Source organism: Mustela lutreola, chromosome 12, assembly GCF_030435805.1.
Source record: "Mustela lutreola isolate mMusLut2 chromosome 12, mMusLut2.pri, whole genome shotgun sequence".
NCBI classification, from domain to species: Eukaryota; Metazoa; Chordata; class Mammalia; order Carnivora; family Mustelidae; genus Mustela; species Mustela lutreola.
In genome coordinates this window covers 90,703,034-90,730,091 of record NC_081301.1, presented here as the reverse complement: position 1 = coordinate 90,730,091, position 27,058 = coordinate 90,703,034, and the positions used below count along the sequence as shown (strand labels likewise).

Genomic DNA, 27,058 nt, shown 5'->3' with positions numbered 1-27,058 from the left:
CAACCCACCTTTATATTTAAAAAAAAAAATTTTTTTTTAAGTAATCTTTATACCCAACATGGGGCTGGAACTCACGACCCCAAGATCAAGAGTTGCATGCTCTGCTGATCGAACCACTCAGGGGGCCCTAAAGTGCACCTTTAAATTTAAAAGGCTACAAAATGAATAGCTGATGCAAATTATATATTCTATGTCTAATATATATATTGTCATATACATACATAACTCCGTCCTTACATATACATACATATTTTGAGCACTGGAGTCTGGAACAAATTCCTCAGAAGTTCGTTAGCCTGGGGCTTCGTAATAGATATTTCAGGTTTCAAATTGGCTCATACTTTCCGTCTCTTCTCATAAACAGACATGCCCTCAGTGTACAACTTCTATAAAGATGATTCAACAGGTGGAAACATGACTACAAAGAGAAGTTTGCACTTATTAACAAGCTGCAGGACTTCTACGTTTTTTCCTCACAGGGAGTCCCAAATTCCTTTCACTTGGAAAATTCCTCTAAATAGGAAGAATGTTTATTCGGTGACTGAAGCCTTTGAGCGTTCAGCAGGGATCCTAGAGAAGAGTGAGCCAACGTCTTCAGGGTCTCCCTAAGGCACTACTGTCTCCCAGCCTGTATATATTATCAGAAAAACGTGACTTGGGACGCCTGGGTGGCTCAGTGGGTTAAGCTGCTGCCTTCGGCTCAGGTCATGATCTCAGGGTCCTGGGATCGAGTCCCGCATCGGGCTCTCTGCTCAGCGGGGAGCCTGCTTCCTCCTCTCTCTCTGCCTGCCTCTCTGCCTACTTGTGATCTCTCTCTGTCAAATAAATAAATAAAATCTTTAAAAAAAAAGAAAAAGAAAAGAAAACATGACATAAGTTAGTTTCTCTCCTGACATAGTCATATCCTACTGATGAGGCAGAATAATCACCTAAAAGTACACCTATAGCGCGCCTGGGTGGCTTAGTTGGTTAAGCTACTGCCTTCAGCTCAGGTCCTGATCCTGGAGCCCTGGATTGAGTCCTGCAAGCAGGGAGTCTGCTTCTCCCTCTGCCTGCCCCTCCCCGCCTCGTGTGCTTTCTCTCTCTCTCATTCTCTCTCTCTCAAATAAAGAAAATCTTTTAAAAATAAATAAATGCATAAAAGTACACTTATAAGTACTAATTTTTTTAAAGACTTATTTATTTATTTGAGAGAGAGAGAGAGAGAGGGAGTAGGAGCAGGAGAAGAGGAGAAGCCAATCTCCCCCCACAACCCCATTGAGAGGAGTCTCAATCCCAGGACCCTGAGATCATGACCTGAACCGAAGGCAGACGCTTAACTGACTGAGCCACCCAGGCGTCCCATATTTGTACTTGTTTAAACCAGGGGGGAAAAAAAAGATGCCTCCAAAAAAGTGTCCTGACACATAAAGAAACAGATCTAACATATGTAAATTAAAGTCCCCAAAGAGGAGGAGAGACCAAACAGGAGCAGAAGTGAGATTTAAAGAAATAGTGTTGACAAAGACCCAGATTCATAAGGTACCACGAACTCCTGTCAGAATCAATACAGGGAAAATAAAACCTAGTCACCTCATAGTAAAACTGACAAAAATCAAGGCGAAATTTTAAATGTTCCTGAAAAAGATCTTGAAACCCCAAAACAAATGCGATGACATCTTTAGGATTTTCCACCTGGTGAAAATATCCTTCATTAAGAAGGATAAATAACGACTTCACCAGATGAACAAAACCTGAGAGAATTTATTACCAGGATAGCTGGACGAAAAGAAAGAGTGAAGAGCTCTTTAGACAGAAGGAAAGCAGAAAAGTGTTCCAGATGGAGGCACAAAAGTGTTGACAGCAATCAAGTGCGTCAAAAGGATAAATGTGTGAGTAAATCCAAGCAGCAATGACAGTACAAAGTAATGACCATAATGTAGATTCAAAATATACACTATTTGTATGGCTGGCTCAGTTGCAACTCTTGATCTCAGGGTTATAAGTTTAAGCCCCGTGTTGGGTACAGAGAGCACTTTATTTCTTTAAGATTTTATTTATGTATTTGACAGAGAAAGAGGGATAGATAGAGAGAGAGCAAGCATGTGCACAAGCAGGAGGAACAGGAGAGGGAGAAGCAGACTCCCCACTGAGCAAGGAGCCCAATGCAGGGCTCTGTCCCAGGACCCTGGGATCATGACCCGAGCCCAAGGCAGAGGCTTAACCGACTGAGCCAACCTGGCGTCCCTAGAGATCACTTTAAAAAATTAAAAATCTTAAAAAATTTAAAAACTAAGACTCAAGATATACATAGTACCAAAATCCATGTCAACGATAACGCAAAAGGTGGGAAGGGTACATGGAGTTCAAATCTTCTAAAGTTCCTGTATTGTCTGCGAAATGGTAAAAGTACTAATTATAGAATTCTAGTAAGTATGTATTCTAATCTCTCTGGGAACAAGAGACAAGTTGAAAAATAGGGGGAAAACACAATAGAAATATACATTTAAACTCAAATAAAAACATGAACATAAGACCTGAAACCATAAAACTTTCAGAAGAAAATATAGGCAGTACGCTCCTTGAAATAGGTCTTGGCAATGATTTTTTAAATCTAACACCAAAAGCAAAGGAACAAAAGCAAAAACAAATAAATAGGACTACATTAAAGTAAGAACTTTCTGCACAGCAAAGGAAACCATCAAGAAAATGAAAAGGCAATCCACTGAGTGGAAGAAAATATTTGCAAATCATGTATCTGGTAAGAGGCCAATATCAAAAATATATTTAAAAATTCATACAACTCAATAGCAAAAAGCCAGTCTGATTTAAAAATGGGCAGAAGACCTGAAATGACACTTCTCCAAAGAAAATATACAGAAATATATTTTTCCAAAGAAGATGTCCTTTCCAAAGGAGGTACATGAAAAAAATGTTCAAAATCATTAATCATCAGGGTAATACAAATCAGAAGCACAAGAAGCTACCACCTCACACCTGTCTGAATAGCTAGCATCAAAAGGCAAGAAATAGTAAGGGTTGGTGAGGATGTGGGAAGAGGGAACCCCCAGGCACTATAGGTTGGAATGTAGATTAGTGTAGCCACTTGGAAAACAGTATGGAGCTTCCTCAAAAAAAGTAAAAATAGAATTACCATATGATCCAGCAATTCCACTTCTGGGTATTTATCCAAAAAATACAAAAACACTAACATGAAAAGACACAGACACCCTCGTGTTCTCTGCAGGATTCTTTATAAAAGCCAAGACATGGAGATAACCTAAGTGTCCATCAATGGATGAATGGATAAATAAATTGTATACACATACACAATGGAGGGGGTATAGCTCAGCGGTAGAGCATTTGACTGTATACACAATGGAGTATTATTCAGCCATAAAAAAGAATAAAATCTTGGGGCACCTGGGTGGCTAAGTCAGATGGGCATCTGACTCTTGATTTTGGCCAAGGTTGTGGTCTTGGGGTCATGGACTGAGCCCCGCATGGAGCTCTGTGCTCAGCACAGAGTCTGCTTGGGATTTTCTCTCTTTCTCTCCCTCTGTCTGCCACCCCCCCTAAAATAAATAAATAAAATATTTTTAAAAAGTAAAAGAAAGAATGACATCTTACCTCTTGCAACAACATGTACAGACCTTGAGGACATTATGATAAGTGAAATAAATCTGACAAGGAAAGACAAATACTGTATGATATCTCTTACATATGAAATCTACAACAAAACCGGAAACAAGCTCATAGATACAGACTCAGATTAATGCTTGCCAAAAGGCACGGGAGAAATGAATGAAGGGGTTCAAAAGGTGAAAAAAAAGGGCTAGGCAATCTGCCAAAATATAAACCTTTCTGTTGAAAAGGGGCATCTGCTTTAGAATTTTATCTAGGATTCATCTTGCTCATTCCTGAAAACCAGGAAAGAAATTGAAAACTACAATGATTTATAACTCACTGAGACTTCTACATCTAATGATCTCATTCCTTAGAATGACCCAGGGAAATAGGTAGAATGGTTTAGCATCATGTTTGAGATAAGTTATCTCAGTCTTAGGAAGGAAAGAGTGCAGGGAAAAAAACAAACTCAAACATGTCAGTGATTATATTAACTGTAGTTAGAGTAAATTCACCAATTACAAGACAAAGATCATCAGATTACAGAAAAAAACTTTATGCTACTTACAAGAGACACATATACTTTTCTTTTTTAACAGATTTATGGAGGCATAACCGACATGCAATATACTGCATATATTTAGAGTGGATAATTTATAAGTTTGACACAAACTACACCCATGAAACCGTCACTGCAATCACAAAACTTCCTCCTGCCACTTCTTAATCTCCCTCCTTCCCCCAACCCATTGCTCCCCTGGTAACCACTCATTTGTCTTCTATCATTATAGATAAGTTTGTATTCTTTAGAATTTTACATAAATAGAATCATACAATAGATCTCCTTTTTTCTGGCTTCTTTCCCTAACTATTTTGAGATCTATGTTGTAGCATCTCTCAGTAGTTCATTCCTTTCATTATAGACGATTTCCACTGTGTGGATATATGACCCTTTGTTTATCTGTTCACCTGTTAATGGACATTTGAGTTTTCTCCAGTTTTTAGCTATTACAAATAAAGCTGCTATTAACATTCATGGGCAAACCTTTTTAGAAACATCTTCTTTTTATTTGTCTTGGGTAAATGCCTAGATAAACTCCTTACACAGTGGTGGGAAAAAATCAGGCAAAAATAGCCAAAAGAAATCTGGTGTAACTACAATAATATGGCAAAAAGGACTTTAAAGCAACAACTGTGACAAAAGGTCAAGAGGACATTTTGAATGATCAGAAGTCAGTTCAGCAGAAAGATGTAGTAATCTTAAATGTGTATGCACCAAGTAATAAAGGCTCAAAACATATAAAGCAAGAACTGCAGAAGAGGAGACACATCAAATATATAATTTTAGTGAAAGAATTCTGCATACTTCCTTTGGTAAGTGATAGAACATGTAAAGCAAAAAATCAGAGATATGTAAGATTTGAAGATAATAAACAAACTTGATCTATTTCACTTATACAGAAAATCTACACTTAATGACAGAGTACACATTCTTCCTGTGCCATTTATCAGAAGTCACCATATACTGAACCAAAAATCAAGTCTCAACAAATTTCAAAGTTCAGAAATCACATAGAACAGGTAGTCTCACACCACAGTAGAATTAAACTCAGAGTCAAAAAAAAAAATACTAGCTTTCTAAATATTTGCTAATTTTTGCAGATGGAATAATATTAAACCTCTCCTTTGTGTTTATACACATAGGCTGATTAAACGAATTTTTAAAAACTAGTTATAAACCAAAAAGGAAAAAAAGAAAAATTATATGTAATATCTAGATATAGTTGTAAACTATCCTATTTTTATTTTGAGTATGTAATATTTTTTGTACTTTTAAATATAAAAAAGAACATTATAAAATGTTGCCCTCTCACTTTTGTCTTCCAGTTATGCAAGCTCCTTCCCCATAGACAATCTACATAATAGTGTCTTGTGGATATTACTGTACAGATGCAGTCTAGATGCAAATACATATATACATATTCTTTCCCCAATACTGTACACAAATGGGAACACAACAGTTGTTCATTTTTTTAATGAAGGAGTATTACATTGTATGAATTTACCACAATCCATTTAACTGACTTAACTTGACAACATTCCCATGTTGTCTCCAACTTTTTGCCAGCACAAATAACGTTCAGTAAATGACACATCTGCTAATTCACACATTTATAAGTATAGCTGTGGAATAAGGTTTTAGAAGTGGAATTCCTGGGCCAAAGGATTTGCATACTTGTTCTTCATACTATTTGATCAATTAACACTTTAGCAGTATAAGAGAATGAACAACATGTTTGCATCAAATTTAAGGAGTTCATGAGCCAGCTGGCTATTCTGCTTATTGTACCTATAATTGTCCTGTAGTGTCAAGATCTGTTTATCTGAAAAACAAAACTAAGGTCTTCAATGATGAGCTCTTTTCTTCCCTTTACGGGCAGGAAGCTTCTATCTAAAAATTAATCCCTTCCTTTACAGGGCAACTAGAAAACTCAGGACAGTGTGGTTACCTTCTGTCAGCCTGAAGATTTGGTTCAGACATTCTGGGTTTGTGGTCCCAAGAGGACACCCAGCGGCAGTCAAGTTGGTGAAAGGATAAGCAGGTCTGGGGCAGAAATGATAGGTCCAGGTTGCAGATGTAGATTTGGCTAAGCCTGAGTTTACAGCTGTTTGTCCAAGAGGTAAGAGATCTTCCTCTCTCCACCCACGGTTTCTCACCTGTCTCCCTAGCAACCCACCATCAACAAGGCTGTAAGTGATGCCTGCAATGATACAGAGTTTGTGGTCTTGGAGGAAGCAGCCTCCAAGCTCCAAATGGTTCATTTGCTCTCTAGCAAGGCTGCTAGAATTTAAGGCTGCTAGGGAGCAAATGAACCAAACTTTCCAAGCCCAATGGTCATTGGTATGTTTTGGCTTGGACTGCTCCTCGATGAGTCTAATTTCTGAGGAAAAACCAAGGAATAAGAGCTCTCAGTAAGCTGGTCAAAGAACCTCTTCCAAGCACAGTCTGAACCACAGAAGAATTTGTGGAATGAAATCTTACCAGACTCATGAAATAAAAATAGGCATGTTTCTAGATGTCGATAATATTACCAATTATTAGGATTGTGGAACGTAGGCATGGCTTCTTAGTGAGAACAGAAAATTATGCCAATATGGATCCAGTGCTTGCTCTAGGCCTGGCTCTGCGCTGACCACGGGATGTGGACCTTTCCACCGAATTTCCTCAGCAGCACTGTGAATGGAGTGTCTTCCCCCATCGGACAAGTACAAAACTCAGGGCAGGAAATGTCTGGAGTCAGGATTTGAAACCAACGCTATCCAACTCCAGAGACTGGGCTCTTAGACACTATGATTATATAAGCTTTTTAAAAAAATATATTTTTAAATCTAAATACACAATTTAAAATTACATAGAAGGAAAACCACTAGCAGGAAATGCTGTTCACAAGTATGTTAGAGAGACAAGAATAATCTTTTCTTCTATTCTCTTCTGTTTTTCCGTATAGTTTGTGCTGTGGCTGCCCTAATTTTGTGACAGAAACTATGTACACGCGCGTGCGCACACACACAGACACACACACACACACACATTTTTAAGCTACAATGTCGTCAGCTTTCTAAATAACATAAATTCTTCTGCTGAGACATAGGAATGGGCCTGAGCATCTTAAGAGTCTCTTGAGGGCTCTTTTATTATTTTGTTCCTTCGTCTCTTGGAATTCCTAAATAAAACTGTGTTCTCAGGAGACTTCGAGCCCTTATGTTCCCCTTCTGATCCACCTGAATTCCATTAAACTCAACAAACACTGTTGGGTGCCATTAATTCAAAGCACCTCGTTTCTCCATTCTGACTTGCGATTTATCCAGATCACTGGTCCTGGGCTTGGCCAGATCCTTGGCCGCTGAGAGGTCACACACTCTTTTTCCATCCAAGACCCTAGAATAAGGCTATTTGTTTTCGGATACACAGCCAAGGCAGTGAACTGGCAGCCTGTCTGTGTCTTAGTGAAGTTCCTTCAGTAAGACCCCCAGAGACTTGTGGCCTCTACCCCCGAAGGTGACTGCAGCTGTGAAGTACAAAAATGCCTTTTACTCTGAGGTGAAACGGGATGATTTTAACCCCTTCCTTTCTTGTCGGTTTCCCCTTCCTTAAATTGTGGAATTTACTGGGATGACTGAGAAAGATGTTGTTTGCTCTCGAACCCAGCTTCAGCTTGAGGGGGACACATGTACTAAGCAGAGGCCAGTAAGATCAGCTGTATCTTCCTATCCTTTCTATATGGCAACTGTTCTCAAAGTGTGGTCCCCAGACCAGCGACATCAGCATCCCCCGGTAATTTGTTAGAAAAGCAAATGCTTGGGCCCCACCCCAGACCTACTGAGGCCTAAACTCAGGGGTGGGGGCGCAGCCTTCTGTGTTTTAACAAGGCCTCCAAGTGAGTCTGAGGTACTCTCAAGCCTGAGAACCGCTTCTCTGACGTGAGCCAAGAACCTGGAGCTCCACCGGCCATCCTGCCCTTGCCTTCTAACTCCCCCACCCTCAGACTTTGGACTCCGCCATCTGACCATCTCCCTTAGCCTAACGAACCCTGCCTACCCAGTTAAGCTGAAAATCAAGATGCTAACAGACATTCATTGACCAACGATTATATTTCCTCCTCAGATTTAGCCAAAATGTGCCATTTTCTACAAATAAATGCACCCCAAAATAACCAAATCCCCAAACCCAAACTACCGCTATTTTTCCCTCAAAATTTATTTAATCATACCTATTTTTAAAGATTTTATTTATTTATTTATTTATTTATTTACTTGAGGAGAGAGAGAGAGAGCGGGTAAACGGGGGGAGGGGCAGAGGGAGAAGGAGAGACTCTTCAAGCAGACTCTGCGCTGAGTGTGGAGCTCAATGTGGGGCTTGATCCCAGGACCCTGAGTGAAACCAAGAGTAAGATGCTTACCTGACTAAACGAGTCACCCAGGTGCCCCTCAACATTTATTATAGATTGGGGGATGCGAACCATGCTTCTTACGCTAGAGAAACCGCATTGTTCCTAAGTCAGGAAGCTACTAATGGCTAACTATTGCTCACTTGAGGAAAGAGCTCTTTAGGGGTGCCCGGGTAGCTCAGTCGTTAAGCGTCTGCCTTTGGCTCAGGTCATGATCCCAGGGTCCTGGGATCAAGCCCAACATCGGGCTCCCTGCTCAGCGGGGAGTTGGCTTCTCCCTCTCCCATTCCCCATGCTGGTGTTCCCTCTCTCGCTGTCTCTCTCTCTCTCTCTCTGTCAAATAAATAAATAAAATGTTTTTCCAAAAAAAAAGAAAACAAAAAGAGCTCTTTAGTGGGGGAGGAGGAAGACCGGTCCATAAGGGCCAATGTTCTGGAGAGCAGATCAGGAAAGTTGTAGAATGAAGAGAATTTCTTAGGAAGACTAGGAAGGAAAGGGGAGACAAAAACCCAGACGTCTGACCTTGATTTCTTCTTTCAACAATTATTAAGCACCCATCTTGTCAAGGTTCCACAGTGAGAACAGCAAAGGTCCCCTGCCCTTGAGAAGCATATATGCAAATGAGCCCTGATGCCTGGGCTTCTGTATTTTGTAAGAAGCGTCCTTATTCTGAACCAAGCATTACACTAGCCAGTGAGCTTTCAGCTCAGGGTCCTGCTGTTTCATGACTGCAGGCATCTGAGGCAAGAGAACATTTTGGTGCCTTCACTGGAGGCAGGAGATGGCCAAAATGAGGGAGAATTGTCCAAAAAAGAATATGGGACCAGACCCCACCTCAACTAACATATTCAGCTCAGAGCAAAGGAAACCTCCCCGAGGCTTCTGAAATGCACATCCTTATAAGTTCTGAGTATTATACACATTCTGTAAAGCCGCACTCGCCCTCACACAGCTCTCCCGCGGGATAAGTAATAGCCCCGTTTTCCAGAAAAGGGAAGGGAAGCAGAGAAGACCTGAGGGCCTGGAGCCAGTTCTGAGGCCTACGTAGCCTCTGACCTAAGGAGCCCCGTGTTCTCTCGCAGGGGTCTCCCTGGGCTGGGTGGGCACATTCCCACCCGCTTGGCTGGAACACTCGTCCTCTGCCAGCACTTGTCAGGAGGCCCCCATGTTCTTTGTCTTTTCCGTAAACAGTCCTTCCGGCTGGTCTCAGAAGGAGCCTCATTCTTGTTTCCATCCACTACAGGCCATAAAAATCCTGATGCTGGATCCTTGATGTCATCTCTACCCAGTTATAAAAATAAGTTCCTTTGCTCCTCCCTTACAAAAGGGTTCGTCACGTGGGGCACCTGGGTGGCCCAGACAGTTAAGAGTCTGCCTTCCGCTCAGGTCGGGATCCCGGAGTCCCCAGATCGAGCCTCACATCGGGCTCTTGGCTCATCAGGGAATCTGCTTCTCCCTTTCCCTCTGCCCCCACTTTTGTGCTCTCTCTCTCTCTCTCTTCCTCTCACTCTCTCTCAAATAAACAAATAAAATCTTATTTAAAAGAGAATGTATCTTACTGTTGATTTTGTGGTTCCTATTAAACTAAACTCCTATGCAGTTACGTAAATATTAAACACACGAGAAAATAGCTTTACTTCTCACCATCCACAGGGGAATAACGTAAAGCTTTAACTTTCTCCAGTTCCTGAATACTCCCATGTTTTACAAAAATTTGCATTTGAACACAATTCAAAATGTTGGCTACTCCTTTTCTCATGCCTCAGTGTGGAGTTATGATCCCTGAGGGTGTTCAAATCCTTTTGCACCAAGTGACTTGGCACTGAGCCCATTGAGGTGACGTTAATACACAGTCATTAACATGAATGAGATTTTAGAAACGAAAAACCTAAAACTGATTTCTGAACTGAAGCTATCACACATCAGGGGTGCAAAGCCGACCCACACAACTCTTCCCGTCACATCGATTTTGGTCAAGCCCAAGGTCTTCTCCACAAGAAGACGGGGAACGTGTCTCCAGCTTTGCTAGGATCTTATTTTGGCATAAATTTAGAACTTTGCAAAGGCCCACCTTCTCTGCCCAGAGCCTCACTGCCTGGGAAGTGAGCAAGACAAGGGCACAGTACTCAGGGAGGGGAAGGGCCAAGTCAGAAAACACTCCGTGAGGTTGAACCACTGCCTAAACTAACAAGCAAAGATGAGATGAGAATTCGGTTCTCTTAAGGCCCAAGAAAGTCCATGGCGGTCTTTGCTCCTATAGAAAGTTGCATTTAAGTACAATCGTTAAGTCAGAAGAAATCCGTGCATTATGACTTCAAGGTGTCGGGAATCCCTGACCTATGCTTGTAATTCCCACCCCTCTAAAGCATAAAGGAAGTGTTTCACTGGGTTGAATGGTTAGTCACTTGAGAGAATAACACAGAAACGAAATTGGCCGTGGTGTCAGGTCACTGTTCATGTCACCCTGCTTCCGCTAACTGCGTACGGGAACTCAGAGGAAATGAAGCCCAGACCATCCCACGGGGGCCTCGGGGGCTGAGGAAGATAATGACTTCCAAAGCGCAATGATGAGAGAATGCAGGTCCGGTCCTTCGCCAGGAGAGACAGAGAGTAAAGAAGGTAAAACCAGGTTTTCACGGCTGGTCCCAGACAAATACACCTTTGAATCAAACCCTTGTGCCAAGGACAGAACAAAGCACTTAGCACCTTTGAATGCCCTGGGATCAACTTGGCCCCTTTCCGAGTTTTCCTTAGACCAGGAAATGACAAGTCAGTTTAAATGCATGTGGGTTATGCATAAAAGTTAACAATAAAGCCTGTCCTCATTTAACAAGGAAATCTATATGAGAATTTCTTTTAATAAGCAAATCTAAGGGGTGCCTGGGTGGCTCAGTGGGTTAAGCCTCTGCTTAAGACCTGAGATCAGGTCATGATCTCAGGGTCCTGGGATGGAGCCCCGCATCGGGCTCTCTGCTCAGCGGGGAGCCTGCCTCCCCTTCCCTCTCTGCCTGCCTCTCTGCCTACTTGTGATCTCTGTCTGTCAAATAAATAAATAAATAAAATCTTTTAAAAAATCATATTAATAAGCAAATCTAATAAGAAATTATCTTCAATGTCTTCATGCTAACTTACACAGTAATCATTTTCCAACAAGGGATAAGCTCGGCTCAAATCCGTCTTCATCACCTACTAATTGTACGATCTTGGGCAAATCAGTTAGTTGATTTGGGGGGTGGGGTGGGCACAGGTGCGGAAACACCCAGACAGAAGGAGTCAAGGAGTAGAAGCTACAAGTGAGAGGAGGCCATGAGACAGAAAGACGCAGCAGGGCGAGCAGATGAGGAAGGTAGAGCAGGTAGAGACAAGAAGAAAAGGAGACCCCAAGTCCCAAATCTGTCAGGGTTTAATAACTGCCCTTTGCAGATCATAGGAACTTAGCCCATATTTGGCCCCATAGCTGGGTGCCTTGCACAGTGAGCAACCTGCATGGCCTTACATGGAGGCCTCGGGCCCATGTCTACTTTTGGCAGGGATTGGCACTAATCTTGACAAACCTGAGATCCCAGACCTGTGTGCAGATGTGAGGGACTGTTGAGCTCCAGACAGAGCCGCAGAATATGCCTAGTGCTACTGGAAATTTGGATTTTCATATGAAACCTGCAGTTTGTAAATGCTCACAGGGGGGAGAGAGAGAAAAAAGAATTGCCCTTAGATTTGCAGACTCAGTGTGCTGAGTAAGTAGTCTCCTGTTCTCCTTACCTTGTGGTGTATCCTTTATATTTAAAGGAATCCCTGGGCAACCAGTGATTTCTTTCCACTATGAACAGAGGTAACCTGACAGTGTCTGTAACCCTTACAACCTGGAAAAGCCCGCTGCCGTAACCAATATTACTCACCTAGTACATATTTACTGTCTGACAGGGACTGTATTAATTGGCCCATTTAATCCTCACAACAACCCCAAGAAGTAGGTATTATTACCTGCGCTTTTCAAATCCAGAACGGTTATGTAACTTGCACCAGAAAGTTGCTATAGGAGTTAAACTTCTGGCATTTTCCCTTTCCGGCAGCTTAGCAGTGGCAAACTTAACGCGTGAAAGCTTTCCGAAGAAGGATATTAAACTTTATCCTGACTACTGAAAGGAACAGGCTTTGGCTTGTTTTTGAGACTTTGAACTCAGCTCCAACACCATGAATCCTTCCAGGGGTAAGCAGCCTTGGAATTTATTCCAAACGTCATTCAAATACCCATACGAGCAACGGGCAAAGGATTTAAGAGCAATTAGGGAAGGGAGAGTTTCCACCAAATACCATTTTCTTCTTGTATGTACAGTTTTGTCCCTTTGTGTTTCACCAAGGAACAAATCCCAAGCACAAGAAAAGGGGAGCTCTTCGAAGTCCAAAATCTGTTCATGCACCAAATATTTGTCCGGGATGTGGGATGATGGGGAAGGCAGAAAAGGCACCCAGAACAGAAATTTTATTTCAGTTTTGATTCCAGCATCATACCCTGTCTTGGCCAGCACCCTCCTTTCCCTGACTCCTTGCTTCTTCCTAGAAACCGGCTCAATTCAGTCCCATCTGAAAGGAAAACCTTCATCGTCAAGCTCCTCTCTCCCCTGGCCCTGACCGCCAAGCCTCCACTTCCTCTCTGCTCCCTTGCCCGGCCCTGAGGAGGCGTCCACCCTCGCCCCTCTGCAGAAGCTATCCTTGATCTAGCCACTGATGACCCTTCCCTGGGCAACCAGTGATTTCTTTCCTGCCCTGTTCTAACGTGACCTTTCTTTGCATCAGATACTAGTGACCTTCTCCTTCTTCATGAAACCCCTCCCTGGGCTTGTACACATCCTGCCAACTCTCTTAGCCAACTGCCCTCGATTTTGTGTTGTTTTTTTTTTTTTTAATTGGTTTTCTTCCCCTTTGGGTCCTTTCAATGTTGTTTATTCCCAAATGGTGGTACTGGGATAACTCTAAAAATGAGAGGGAAAGGATCCCCTAGGTGTGCTCAGTGAATACATCGTATGCCTAAAACATTGAAGGGAAAAAAAAAAAAAAAAGGCAGGGGGTGTGGGGAAATCCCAGCAAGGAAAAACCCAATATTACATGGTATTACAGGATCGTGTGATGAGGCTGCTGTGAATATTTTCTGCAGAGTACCTATATTATTATAATTGGCCTTTTCTCCAAGGAAATCAGTTTCTTTAATTGTTTCATTCTTTCAAGGGACAATGTCAAAGTTGTTGAGCCCAAAACTGCTCAGTTTCATCATTTAGCTTACATGGAAAAATTTTTCCTAAAGAATGCAGAAAGGAATTTCTATAAAGCAATTAATTTATCCTCTTTTGCCCAGCTGAAAGCAGCAGCAAATGAGCCTGGGCTGTTTCCTGTCAGTTTAATAATAAACAACTCAGCCCTCTCTTGCCCTCACGTCTTGAGCTCCACATGCCCCTCAAGATACAGTAAATGCTTGTCCAAGACACAGGACAACTTAAAAGATCCTTAGAGTGTGGAATCCTGTTGAGAGGTTCCGATGGTCCCAAGACGTGCTTCCTGCTTATACAGCCTGTGGCCTAAAATAAGGGAGGGGCATCTGGGTGGCTCAGTGGGTTAAGCTTCTGCCTTCAGCTCAGGTCATGATCTCAGTGTCCTGGGATCCAGCCCCGCATCGGGCTCTCTGCTCAGCGGGGAGCCTACTTCCTCTTCTCTTTTTCTCTTCCTGCCTCTCTGCCTACTTGTGATCCGTCAAATAAATAAATAAAAATTTAAAAATAAATAAAATAGAATAAGGTAGAGGGACTTTGGGCCAACAGCAACTTCATGGAGTTTTCAGGATGCTACGAATTGTCTCGATGCTATAATTAAAAGTAACAGCATGTTCTCTGAAAGGTCAAAATTAACATGGCAGACTCGATACACTCTCACTGACCAGGCACAGAAAAGAAAGGTTTGGTATTGTATTTTAAACGTTTTTAAGGAAAATGTACTGAGGCTGTCCAATGGGAGCTGACAACCATCTAAAACATCACTGACTTTTCTCTTGCATTTACCTTTGGAAGGGACAAGCTGTGGTCAGAGGCAGGCTATGTGTTGGGTGGAGGCTTGTCTCTGTGCTGCTGTAGAGAGCCTACGGTTGGAGAGAATTCACCATGGCAAATTCGAGATGATGTGAACACTCTGGTGAAGGAAGATCTGTCCCCAAAAGGTCATGCCATAGGGCTAGCTCTGGACTTGAAGGCTTGCCGTTCTTGGCCCCGGCCCAAGATCCTAGGCATCTTCCCCACAGTCCTTTGCCTGGGCCTTCACCCTGTCTTGGGAGCTCTCAGGTAGGAAAGGTAATTACAGCAGAAAGAGCAGTTACAAAGACAACCAGGCTTCAAGAGAGAAAGGAGAAGATGGGGCATCGCATTCCTCCCTGCTCTGTGTAATCCTTCTCCAGTAAGGCCACATGTGGTGCCCGTACCCAACTCCAGCACCCAGGCTGAGGTAGCAAGATCAGGCCACAAATGCCCATCTGTTAAGGTGACGATGTCCGTGGAAAGTCCCTACTTTCCAGAGTTAGTTCTGCTTCCTCGGACAGCAACCCTGCATTTAGCTCAGTCGAAATGCAGCTAAGTCATGAGTAATAACACTCTGAGTCCATACCAGCCCAAACCAATTCATGTGGAAGAATGCATCAGCCAGTGGCTGGTTTTTTAGGGGGTTGGGGGAAAAGAAAGGTACAGTTAGAACCCTTGGACACCATGTCTGGATGAGAACCCCAGAACATTCTGGAAATGGGTGGAGCGGGAATTGGAAGGTGGAGGGGGTCTAAAGGCAACCTCACTTACGTCCCGATTTTCTCTGGGCTCTGGTATTTGAGTCAGATAAAAGAAAAAAAGAGAGAGAGCTCTTCACATAGGTGAATGGTGTTTCTTGTTTTTTTTTTTTTTTTTTTAAGATTTTATTTATTTATTTGACACAGAGAGAGGGATCACAAGTAGGCAGAGCAGCAGGCGGGGTGGGGGGGGGGGGGAAGCAGGCTCCCTGCTGAGCAGAGAGCCTGATGTGGAGCTTGATCCCAGGACCCTGAGATCACTACCTGAGCTGAAGGTAGCAGCTTAACCCACCGAGCCACCCAGGCACCCCAATGGTGTTTCTTTGAAAGGAAGAAATATGATATTGACCAAATAAATCTGGTAAATGAACCAGGCCATATGATGATAGAAAGTTCAGTGTTGGAGACCAAAGAACAGGGTGATGCACTTTAAAAAGTGCATACCCAGGTGGTTCAGTCTGTTAAGAATCTGACTCTTGATTTTGGCTCAGGTCATGATCTCAGGTCCCTGAGACAGAGCCTTGCATTGGGCTCTACTCAGCATGAGGTCTGCTTGTCCCTTCTCTCTCTCTCTCTCTCATAAATAAATAAAGTCTTTAAAAAATTAAAATAAAAAAAAAGATGCATACCAAGGAGAATATAGGGGAAAATAACCAAACAACTGAGGAGTCCCTCCGGGGCTCCAGGGACACAAGCCCAAGGTACAGCCTGAGTGTGGACGTACAGAACACCTCAGTGTTGGTGGAACCCAGCAGTGACATCTCAAATGAGGTGTTTCACCACTTGTTACACCAAAATACAGAGAGGTCATCTCCCAACGTCCCATTCTCCTCCTTTCCGTCTGAAAATCAAGTTACGTGCATTGTATCACTGAGTTGATTAAGTCTCTGAAGGCAGGGCAGTATTTTTAGGACATCCGTCCTAGTTTTAGGGCTTTTGGGGGCAGGGGAAGGTAGAATTTTTAAGTTTGAGGGGTGCCTGGGTGGCTCAGTGGGTTAAGCTTCGGCCTTCAGCTCAGGTCATGATCTCAGGGTCATGGGATCAAGCCCCGAATCGGGCTCTCTGCTCAGCAGGGAGCCTGTTTCCCCCTCTCTCTCTGCCTGCCTCTCTACCTGCTTGTGATCTCTGTCTGTCAAACAAATAAATAAATAAAATCTTAAAAAAAAAAAAAGAATTTTTAAGTTTGAAAATGCATCTCTACTCAATAGCTAATTCCAGAGGAAAACTGAGTCAGTGTTGACCACTCTAATAGGAAGATTAGAAAACCAACTCCAGGGTGCCTGGGTGGCTCAGTGGGTTAAGCTGCTGCCTTCGGCTCAGGTCATGATCTCAAGGTCCTGGGATCAAGTCCCGCATCAGGCTCTCTGCTCAGCAGGGAGCCTGCTTCCTTCTCTCTCTGCCTGCCTCTCTGCCTACTTGTGATCTCTCTCTGTCAAATAAATAAATAAAATCTTTAAAAAAAAAAAAAAAGAAAAAGAAAACCAACCCCATAAAAGGGTATGTGCGCAGTGATGAAGGGATTCTACCACAATGTTTTTAGATGCGGGAAGGTCACGTCTAGTTGTGTTTAGAGTGGAGACGGTCCATCTCTCTTGAAAGCTAATCCGCTCGCCCATCTGAGGCAAAACTAAACATATCATGGCATATGGAAAAAACAATCTCAACAAATTCCACGGCCGGGCCACAGTGAGAACTGATGTGGGCAGGTGAGCCAGCTTGTGGGCAGCAGGTGCTGGCGATGACAAGAAGCAAGGGGTTAACCACACGGGTCTGGCCTTAGCTGGGTTTCCTACACTTGGGTTTCCACCATTGCGTTACCACTCACAACTGCATAACCTGAGCCAGCCTCTGTTTCCAAATCCACACCTTGGGATCAGAAGAACACCCTTCACCCGTGAGCCTATTACGAGAACTATAGAATTATAACAACATAATTTAATACTAGAAGACATAATTATATGCATATGAATATATAATAATACACATAATTACACGCATGGGAAGGACATAGCAGGTGTTCATCAGTACAAGAATTAATGTTGAGGGTTTTTTAAGATTTTTTTAAAAAAAGGTAGAATTTAATCTTTATTTAAGAATACTGCAATAGAGAAGATTCAACATAGAAATAAGAAGCCCACTGAGAGGAGAAGCTCTGTACAGTTTGTACAGTCTAGAACTGGTCAAGTAGATCTTCGTTGTAAAAGGTGCTTCAATAACAAACCACACTGAAAAGGAGTTCTTAGCAGAGAAACCGTAAGACAAACTCCGACCAAACAGAGCACACAACAAACCACATTCCGCCTCAGGTGTACAAGCTAAAAACTAAAGGTCCCAGGAGTGCCACCCTCAACTTGGAACCGAGAGCCTTCAGAGGCAGTTTCTGGCACACCCTTCCAATCTCCCTCTTCCTCTACAGAGAAATCCTTCTCAATCAAGGTTAAGGAAGCTTTGTACCCTGATTTTTGTGGTTTTGCAGAGCTCCCATTTGGTCCAAACCTCCGCATTCTTCCATCATTATATTGTCTCCATGTCACCTAGTTTCTCAGCAGCCCATACAGCTTCATTTTGAGTCTTATAATCTGCCTCGGAGAGAACACCAACAAGGAAGGGGACTAACCCATGATTCACAGCTTGCTCTGTCTGGTCCTGGTGGCCAGCTGTGGTGTTTGACACTGTCCATGTAGTTTCCTTCTCAACATTGGCTTGACAGTTTGTTAGCAGGCTGGGAAAGGCAGCAAGCCCTCCTGCATCTATTAGCACCTGGGTGTGTTCATCTGTCCCATGGACAGTATTTCCTGTGGCTCTTAAGGCAGGAGTCACAATGGGCAATTCAGTAGCTCCTAGAAGCTTCCCAAACCGAGGCACAACTCCTGTTTTCACAACCATTTCAGACCATTCATTTGGACCATCAGAAGGTAGGAAATGGCCCAGCAGGGATCTGCTAGTATTTCTGGATCATCATGATGCGGGAGACCAAGTGAGGTAGGAAGAATCAGCTCAAGAGCATCTCAGGAGCGCAGGATTCTTGTTACCACAAGTCTTGAAAGTGTCCGCGTAAGGTTAGGTACGTAACCGTAGGCTAAAGACGACATGTCGGGAACTGCAAGGAGAGCCAATAGCGGGTCAGTTGCACCGTGCTTGATAACCAAGTCTCGAAAAACCAAACCGTCACCGGCAGTGTTTCCTAGAGCTCCCACAGCTTGTTCCACGACGTGGGCATGAGAAGTTGCCAACGGAGGAATGAATGCTGGGAGAGAACCTCCACCTACCACAGCCTTGGTCGGTTCTGATGCCCCGGAAGCAATGGTAGTGAGAGCTCAAGCAGATTCAAACTGAATGGGACTACAGTCAGTTCTGCCCAAGAAGGACACAAATTTTGGAATCAAACCAGCCCGGATTATGGCATCTACGGAGTGGGGGGGAGGGGGGCTGTTCTTCCCTAGAAAGCAGTTTCCTAGCAATGTGAGCAGCCTGGAGGTGGCTTTCCAATTTGTTGCTATGTTTACCTTTGACAATGTCATCAACAGACCAATTTACAGTGCCCTAGTTGTTGTGGTTTTCCTGCAGCGCTGAGGGAGCATCATCAGGAAATCAGCTTACGCTCCCCCCAGAAGCTGAAAGCATCTGGTCAACCTTCTTAGCTTTCCTCAGCTAAGGAGCTATTCGGCACCACCTCATTTCTGTACTGCCTTTCCCCTTGTTCTTGAATCTGTTAAGCTGAGCAGCTGGTGAATTAACATTCTTGTTGGTCATGGTTATGAGACAAAGGGAGAAGGCTACATGGCCAGCTCAGTCTTCCACGGGAGGTGGTCCAGGGCAGGCCAGAGCGGGTCAGCTGTCCTAAAATCGTCCAGCACGGATCACCCCAAGGACAGTGTGGCTAAAGATTTTATGTATTTATTTATTTGAGAGAGAGAGAATAAGCTGGGGGCAGGGGCAGAGGAAGAGGGAGAAGCAGACTCCCTGCTGGGCAGGGAGCCCGATGTGGGACTCAATCCCAGGACCCTGCAATCATGACCTGAGCCTAAGGCAGACACTTATTAACCAACCGAGCCACCCAGACGGCCCAAGATTTAATGTTTTAAAATAATTATTAGTGACCACATTGTATCTCTCTTTCCTTCTGGCACAGCGAGAAACACACCACTGGTTTCTCAGCTTCCCCAGTTTATATCAGTCTCCCCCTGTCAATGAAGACACCGTATACAACTGATCTTTCTACTTCTCAGCAAAACAGAATTTTAAAAAAACTCATAGTCACATTACTATCATTTTTTATTTCTTATCAAGGAGAGTCTGGCGCCTGGCCTTCACCCTTTCAAGTGGATGGAGTAGGGGAGGACAAAATGCTGTCAGCACTGAAAGGGATGTTAGAGGTCGTCTAAGTATGCGAAGGCTCACTCTGCCCTTCTCTCCTGAGAAGAAGCTGGTATTTGATTTTGCTCAGAAAAAAAAAAAAAAACTTGAAAAAATTTTTACCCATCCCTTCCTTAAATATGGAATAAAGAACACGCTAGTTTCTTCATCTCACATGAGAATTCAATTATTTATACCAAATCATTTTCCCTTTCCCTTTCCCAAAAGACAGGAAGAAAGAGGAATAATATTTCTCAAACACCAACGTGATAAGCAATTTCTACAGAATCGCATTTAATCCCCCTAACAACACTAGGAAATACAAGAGTATCTTTGAATAAATAAGGAAATTGAGGGCCAGAGAAACTAAGGGACTTGCTCAAAGCTGATCAGGAAGCGGTAAAATGGGCACTGGAACCCAGTCGTGACTCAAACATTCATTCGTGTTCGCTCTAAAAATGATTTGGTGTCTCCAAAGCTCTCACCCTGTGTGATTTTCTTCACAGCAACTTAACACCACTTGACATTATATTATATGTTGATCTGTGTATTTGTTATCTATTTTCCTCATTGGAACCTAAGTTCTATGAGGGTAGGATCTTTCTATATCCCCCAAGGGTAAAACAGTACCTGACACATAGTATGTGCTCAAGTAAATATTTGTCACATGAACAAATGGAGGAATGAATAAATAAGTTGTTGAGTTAATTAATGAATTAGTAAGGGGATATAATAGAGAATTAAATGCCAGATCTTTCTTTAAAGATTTTATTTATTTATTTGAGAGAGAGAGAAGAGGGAGACTGAGTGATGGCGGAGGGGAAGAGAAGGAGAAGCAGATTCCCTGCTGAGCAGGAAGTCTGACATGGGGTTCAATCCCACGATCATGGCTTGAGCCGAAGGCAGAGGCTTTAAACCACTGAGCCACCCAGGCGCCTCCGAATGTCAGACTCAAATGTAAATAGCATATAACTCTGGCAACAAAAAAGAAAGTGTACATAATAAATTATTTTTTCTAGGTGATCTAATACGTTTATATAATTGTATTCTCTTTAAGAACATATGCACTTAACTGTCTCAAGAGGGCTAGTTTATAGATTCTTGATACAGCTGGAAATGTTGGTAACTAATATCAGCATACTGATGCCCTCAAATAGGACTGAGACTATCCAGAAAACCATTCACTTTAAAACTGGCTACCAGGAAACTTCATGAATTAATAGTATTTGTCCAAACCAAATTTATCTTTGGGTTCATTGACTCAATCACAATAATGGTTTCAGTTCGATCTTTCAAGGTTGATTTTTTTACTTGAAGGTATCTATAAAAAATTGATCTTACCTGTTTGTATCTATTTGAACATAAACCATCTTTTGGTACTTCCCCCTAAGAATTAAGGTAGAGTTCAGGAATGCCATCTTTTTAAATTTCCTAAATTAAATTAAATTTCCTTCTAAAGACAGATGTCACACAAAACCTTCCAGGAAGACAACTGGGCAGCTATATAAATCACTGAATAACCTTTGAGTCTGCGGTTCAATTTCCAGCATTTATACTGAAGAATCATTCAAGAAGAAAAAAAAAATAACAATCTATCTTCACAATGAAATGTTATGCACTCATTTAGAAATGTCATGCAAGAATATTTAGTGACATGAAAAGTTCATAATATATTTTTAAATTAAAAAGCAGGTTACAAAATAGTCTATAAGTCTGCTTCCAATTTTGTAAAAAATATGCACATAATTGTGTGAAAAAAATATATATATATCAAGCTATTAAAAGTGACAAACTTTTGGTCAAAGAACTAGAAATTATTTATTTATTTATTTATTTGAGAGAGAGAAAGAGAGAGCAAGCAGGGAGGAGGAAGGGGCAGAAGGAGAGAGAGAATCTTAAGCAGGTTCCACTCTCAGCCCAGAGCCTGATGCAGGGGTTGAATCTCATGACCCTGAGATCAAGACCTGAACCAAAATCAAGAGTCAGACACTTAACTGGCCAAGCCACCCAGGCACCCCTAGAAATAAAATATTTGCTTGATGGGGTGCCTGGGTGTTGGCTCAGTGGGTTAAAGCCTCTGCCTTTAGCTCAGGTCATGATCCCAGGGTCCTGGGACCAAGCCCCACATCAGGACCTCTGCTCAGCAGGGAGCCTGCTTCCCTTCCTCTCTCTCTGCCTGCCTCTCTGCCTACTTGTGATCTCTGTCTGTCAAATAAATAAATAAAATCTTTTAAAAAATATTTTAAAAATATTTGCTTCATGTGCATTCCTGCTTTTTCTATAATTCGCACATAGAGCTTTAGTCATAAGAAACCATCTTTCACTTAAGGAAAGTCTAGGAAACAGGTCTGCAGTCTCCAAACTGTAACTCTAGCTTTTCTAGGTCATCTTCTAGGTCATCTTCAGGATGAACCACATCTTCTCTGAACGGCTCTGCCCTCCCATATTTCTTCCCCATCTCTCATATAAAACATCCCTGGACCCAGGATGAGCCTTATCTAAGTGGCTCTACCATTCCCTCTGCAGACTTTCAGAACTGCCCTGATTTTCCCCAGAAGCTACTTTTTGGAAAAGGCAACAGTGTGTGTCTACCACCTCTTTCGGTTTTCAGAAGATGTGAGGTCATGGGGAAATTTAAGGTCCAAATTTCCCCTTGGCCTTTACATCTCTTTCCATTTGAGTGAGCTACAATGCGTGTGTGGCGTGTACGTGTGTGCATGGGTACAAGTGCGTGCGTGTTCTGGGGGACAGGCTTTGTAAATGGGTTGAAACCTGACTTTATGTTGTGGTGGTAGCTGTTTTTAACACTTCTCTATCCTTTGTGTTTGCTGTTTTTTCACTTTGTCCGTGCTCACTCTTAGTTTTCTTTTCTGAGCACCTTCCTAGCTGGATACCTGGTTGCAGGTATATCACACAAGACACGTTGACGAATCACAGAAATGTGTCATTAATTATTAATTATTAATGTGTCATTAATATGTGTGTTGTGCTCTTTGACTTACGTACCATTTTCATAGGGATTTTATCATTTGACCCAATGACATAGGTATTATTCTGTTTTACAGGCGAAAAAACTTAAGACTCAGGGAAATTAAAGAACTTTCACAAGATGCTCCCACCGAGAATCAGTGAAGCAGGACAGGAATCAGATTTGTTTGCCTCCCCACGTTTCTGACTTGAAGGTCTATGCTCTCTCCTCCCTGCAGTGAGGGCTTTCTGAGTTGTTTATTACTACAAAGGATAACATGAATGAGAAGACTGATTTCACAGGTTACTAAAATGATTAAAAGGCAAATCAAACAAGAGGATTCCTCAAACCCAAAGTAAGCCAGTCACAAAAAGCAACGTGACTCAGCTTCTCATCAAAATGCTGTCACAGAGGGGAGCTGGGACCATCACAAGGTTACCCCTCCAGTGGGAGTGAATGTTTTAGAATGCTTCTTTCTCTTAGATAACATCTTATTTCCTGTCAAATAAAAAATTCTCATTTAATCACTCAAAAGCTTTTAAAAATATCTTAATCTTCTGGTTTTTCCTTAAATGCTTTTTAAATGCTTGTTCTCAGGAAAAAAAAAAAAAAGCGCTGAGCAACTGGGCTCCTTACCAATCTGTGGGGTTTCTAGAAAAGATTCGCTTTCACATGGTACTTGTAGTGTCCTCAATTTCAATGAGATTTTAAATTGTTTTTCTTTTTCCTACTGTCAGCCACCCTGCCTTAAAGGATGGGTATGCCTGATATTCTGAGTGGTTCCATCTGGAATCTCAGGTGCTTAGCTATAGACGTTTGGATATTGCTTCTCTGGTTGTCTCCACACCATATCCCTGTGACATAGACCCCATGGTCTTCATCTATCTGACAACAGCACAGCAAACCAGGCCTATCCATATGTTCACTGACATTTGGTTAACAGCCCCTCATTTATGACTGGGGCCCTGTGACAGAGATGGCTAGTTGACCCCCAAAGATTCATGTTCCCCATTCCCAGGGAGGATCTGTTGCTGGCAAGTGACTGCCAGACAAGAACCGTATTCACCAGCTCTCCTTGCCTATCAGTAGGCCTTATAAGTAGTTCTCACCATGTAACGTGAGCAGAAGAGATGTGTACCACTTTTAAGTTGAGGTATTTAACGATGAGCTACAAAGTCTTTCTCTATCTCTTCATTTTGGCCATTGGCTGAATGATACCAGAGTAATCTAAAAGTTACAAGATGGCCAAGCTATAACATCAAAGCTTCCTAGGTCTCAGAGCCACTGCTTAGAGGAGAGCCACCTAACCTGTGTCAGTCTGTGACATAAATATAAAAGAAATGTTTGTTGGGTGATTTCACTGAGATTTTGGAATTACTTGTTATGACAGCTCTTTTACCCTGATCATACTGGACCTATAAGTCCAGGAAACCCTCCTCATGAGGCCTAGCTCATTAGGTCTGGATCATCCCTCCTCATTAGGATCATGGAATTCGATGAGCCTGAATCTGACACGAGTATTAATGGGCTGGGGGTGGCATGATGCTACAATGGAAGTCCTATCACTAATTCATGCCCACTGCAATGTGCAGGGAGGGGGACTATGCCTGAGACCGCTAATTGACTATCAATAGCTATTATCCCCTTCCTTCTAACTCAACCCAGGTTTTGTTGGAGGTGGCAACGTGTTGGGCTACTAAAAACTGTATTTCCTAACCTCCCTTGTAGGCAGAGGGATCCCACCAAATGTGATAGATAGCAAATGTCCAGTTTCCTTTTTCTGGGAAAGTTCCTTAAAGGGGAGCAATGTTAGCCAACATGCTTCTCTGGCCTTCTGTCTTCTTCTTGTCCTCAATATTTTTCCGGTGCGTAGAGTTTCAGGAGCTCCCTTACGACCATGAGCATGAGAGCCACACACTAAGGATGACGGGACAGAAAGACACAAAGTCTCCAGTGGCATCTCCCCTACCAGGTCTGAATTGCCAACCACTGGAGTTCTTGTTACGTAAGAAAAATAAACTCCCCATCTGTTGAAGCCACTGTTTTGTAGGGTTGTCTGCTCCTGCAGCAGCTAAAAGCAATCCTAGCTGTGATCCTTCGGACACAGCCCACGTCATGTATCGTCCTGACAGGCCGGTCTTTCTGCCTTCCTTGGTGTGTTTTCTTCTTCTACTCACCTTAATGCTTCCCAGCCAGGACTCACACGGGACCACCGAAGCTCTAAGCCCACAGGGTAACTCTTGAGAATAAAGAGCTTGCTGACCCCATTTCTAGTCATTGGCCTCAAATCCTGCTCCTTGGAGTGACACCTGGGACTTTCCAAGCTCCTTGTCTCTTCGGTATCGTCCCACTGCTGCTTCGCCTCTGCACCAGACAGCTCTGCCATCTCGGCTCCATCGATGTAATTACGGGATTTAAAAGAAACCCAAGAAGCTATTACGTTCATTCACCTGCCTCCAGGCAGGACTGTGATTAGCTCTTCCAGACACAGAGCTGACATCCATGGGCCAGAGAAGCCTCTCACAAAGCATGACTCACTGGTAACCTCGAAGGAGTCCATTAAATCTGTTCCCAGTTTCCCAGCCAGTAAAATGGGTATTGTGATGGGAACAGGGAATGACAAGACCTTCTGCTGAAATCCATGGAGTTTAAAGCGGAATATGAGTGCCAAACACACCACACCTCCTCCCACTGAGAGGGTGGGTCTATCTCCCCATCCATTAAAGCTCGTTGGCCTTGTAACTTGTTTGAGCCAACCAATGTGGTAGGAGGAATGTTTAATAAGCTCCAAATTCAGCCTCCAGGAGCCTTGTGGCTTCCACTCTCCTCCTCTTAGAAAGCTCCCTCCACCCCAGTAGGAATAGCGAGCCAGACTCCTGGAGGATAAGGACCGTGTGAAGAGGGACAGCAACACCAAGGCCCCAAACTTGTGAGTGAGGCTATCACAGACATCCCATCCAGCCAAGCCATCAGATGATAGCAGCCTCACCAATGACCACAGCAAGACCAGCAGAAGGGCCCCACTGAGCCCAACCCGAAATGCCAACCCACAGAATCATGAGACACAAGAAACTGCTGTTGCTTTAAGTCAATAAGCTTTGGGGTAACGTATTAGTTTCCCAGGCTGCCATGACGCATAGCCACAAACCCAGTGCTATCTATTCCCTCACTGTTCCGGAAAGGGGAAGTCCAAAATCAGGGTGTCGGCAGGACCATGCTCCAGCTCTGATGCTCAAGGGAAGAAACCTTCCTTGACTCCCTGTCTTCCGGAGGTTGCCGGCAGATTCGCGTTCCCTGGCTTGTGGAGGCGTGACTCCCGTCTCTGCCTCTGTCTTCACGTGGCCTCTTTGTGTGTGTCCGTGGCTCTGTGGCTCTTCTTATATGGATCACACCGATTAGATGTGGGGCCCCCTTTAACTTACATCGGCAGAGACCCTCTTTCCAAAACAAGATGGCTTTCGCAGGTACCAGGGCTCAGGAATCTTTGGGGAGAGACACAATTCGACCCACAACAGGTGGTTTGTTAGGTAGCAAAATGGAACTGATCCTGGTGCTCCTTCCTATAATTTTTGTCCTTCAAGCACAGAAACATAAAGATAATAAAGTACAAAGAATTTTTAGTTCTGAAACATAACACCTGACAGTGTCTAGACAGTTTCAGAATCTCCCCGCAAGAGAACAGATAAACAGAATATTGTATTTATGATTAAGGGTCTCAGCGGTGGTGCAAAGCAAAATGTTCTTAATCTATCAGGCAGTATCGGATCTTATCTTTATCCATGTGTTAAGACTCATTTTATGGGAATGAAACCTACCTGCGCTTTCCCTCTCCGGTCAGAGCATGCTCTGTCCAGCATGTGTGTGACGTCTGCGCCAAAGTCAAAGGTCTGTTGGAACATTCTGGTTACCGATGTCCCACTTTCTCTTCTGCCTCGTCTGAACTTTTTAAAGCTCCCAGCTTCCTCCATTTCCCCTGCCCTGACTCCCCTCCAACACTCTGAAATCTGACTTCCTTCCCCACAGCTTCACTAAAACTGCCTTTTCAGACCTTTACGCTGACCACCAGCAAGGCAAACCCAATGGCTCTTCCTTTGTCCTCTGACCTTTCGAATTGCCCTACTAGCTTGCTTTTCGAGCACTACACTGTCTGCCAGGCCTGAGCCCAATTCTTCTTCCTCTCTTTTTGTAGCTTTTCTCTCTTATACCAACTGGCAGGGGCTCATGCCCCGTCCCATTATTTTCCTTTTCCCACTACATTTTCCTACCTTCACTGATGACTTCCTGATTAATGAGTTCCATCCGGACCTCTCGTGCAAGCTCCGAGACTACATCTCAAGCTACCCTATAAGATATGTTGTATATTTT

General features: G+C 43.2%; 1 protein-coding gene and 1 pseudogene across 2 annotated transcripts in view; both read right to left on the bottom strand.

The window, feature by feature from the left end:
• The window catches only part of DOCK8 (dedicator of cytokinesis 8), a 209,058-nt gene that overhangs the window by 169,803 nt on the left and 12,197 nt on the right, over nucleotides 1-27,058 (bottom strand). The window lies entirely within an intron of this gene.
• LOC131812753 (importin subunit alpha-1-like) lies at nucleotides 16,082-21,771 on the bottom strand (annotated as a pseudogene).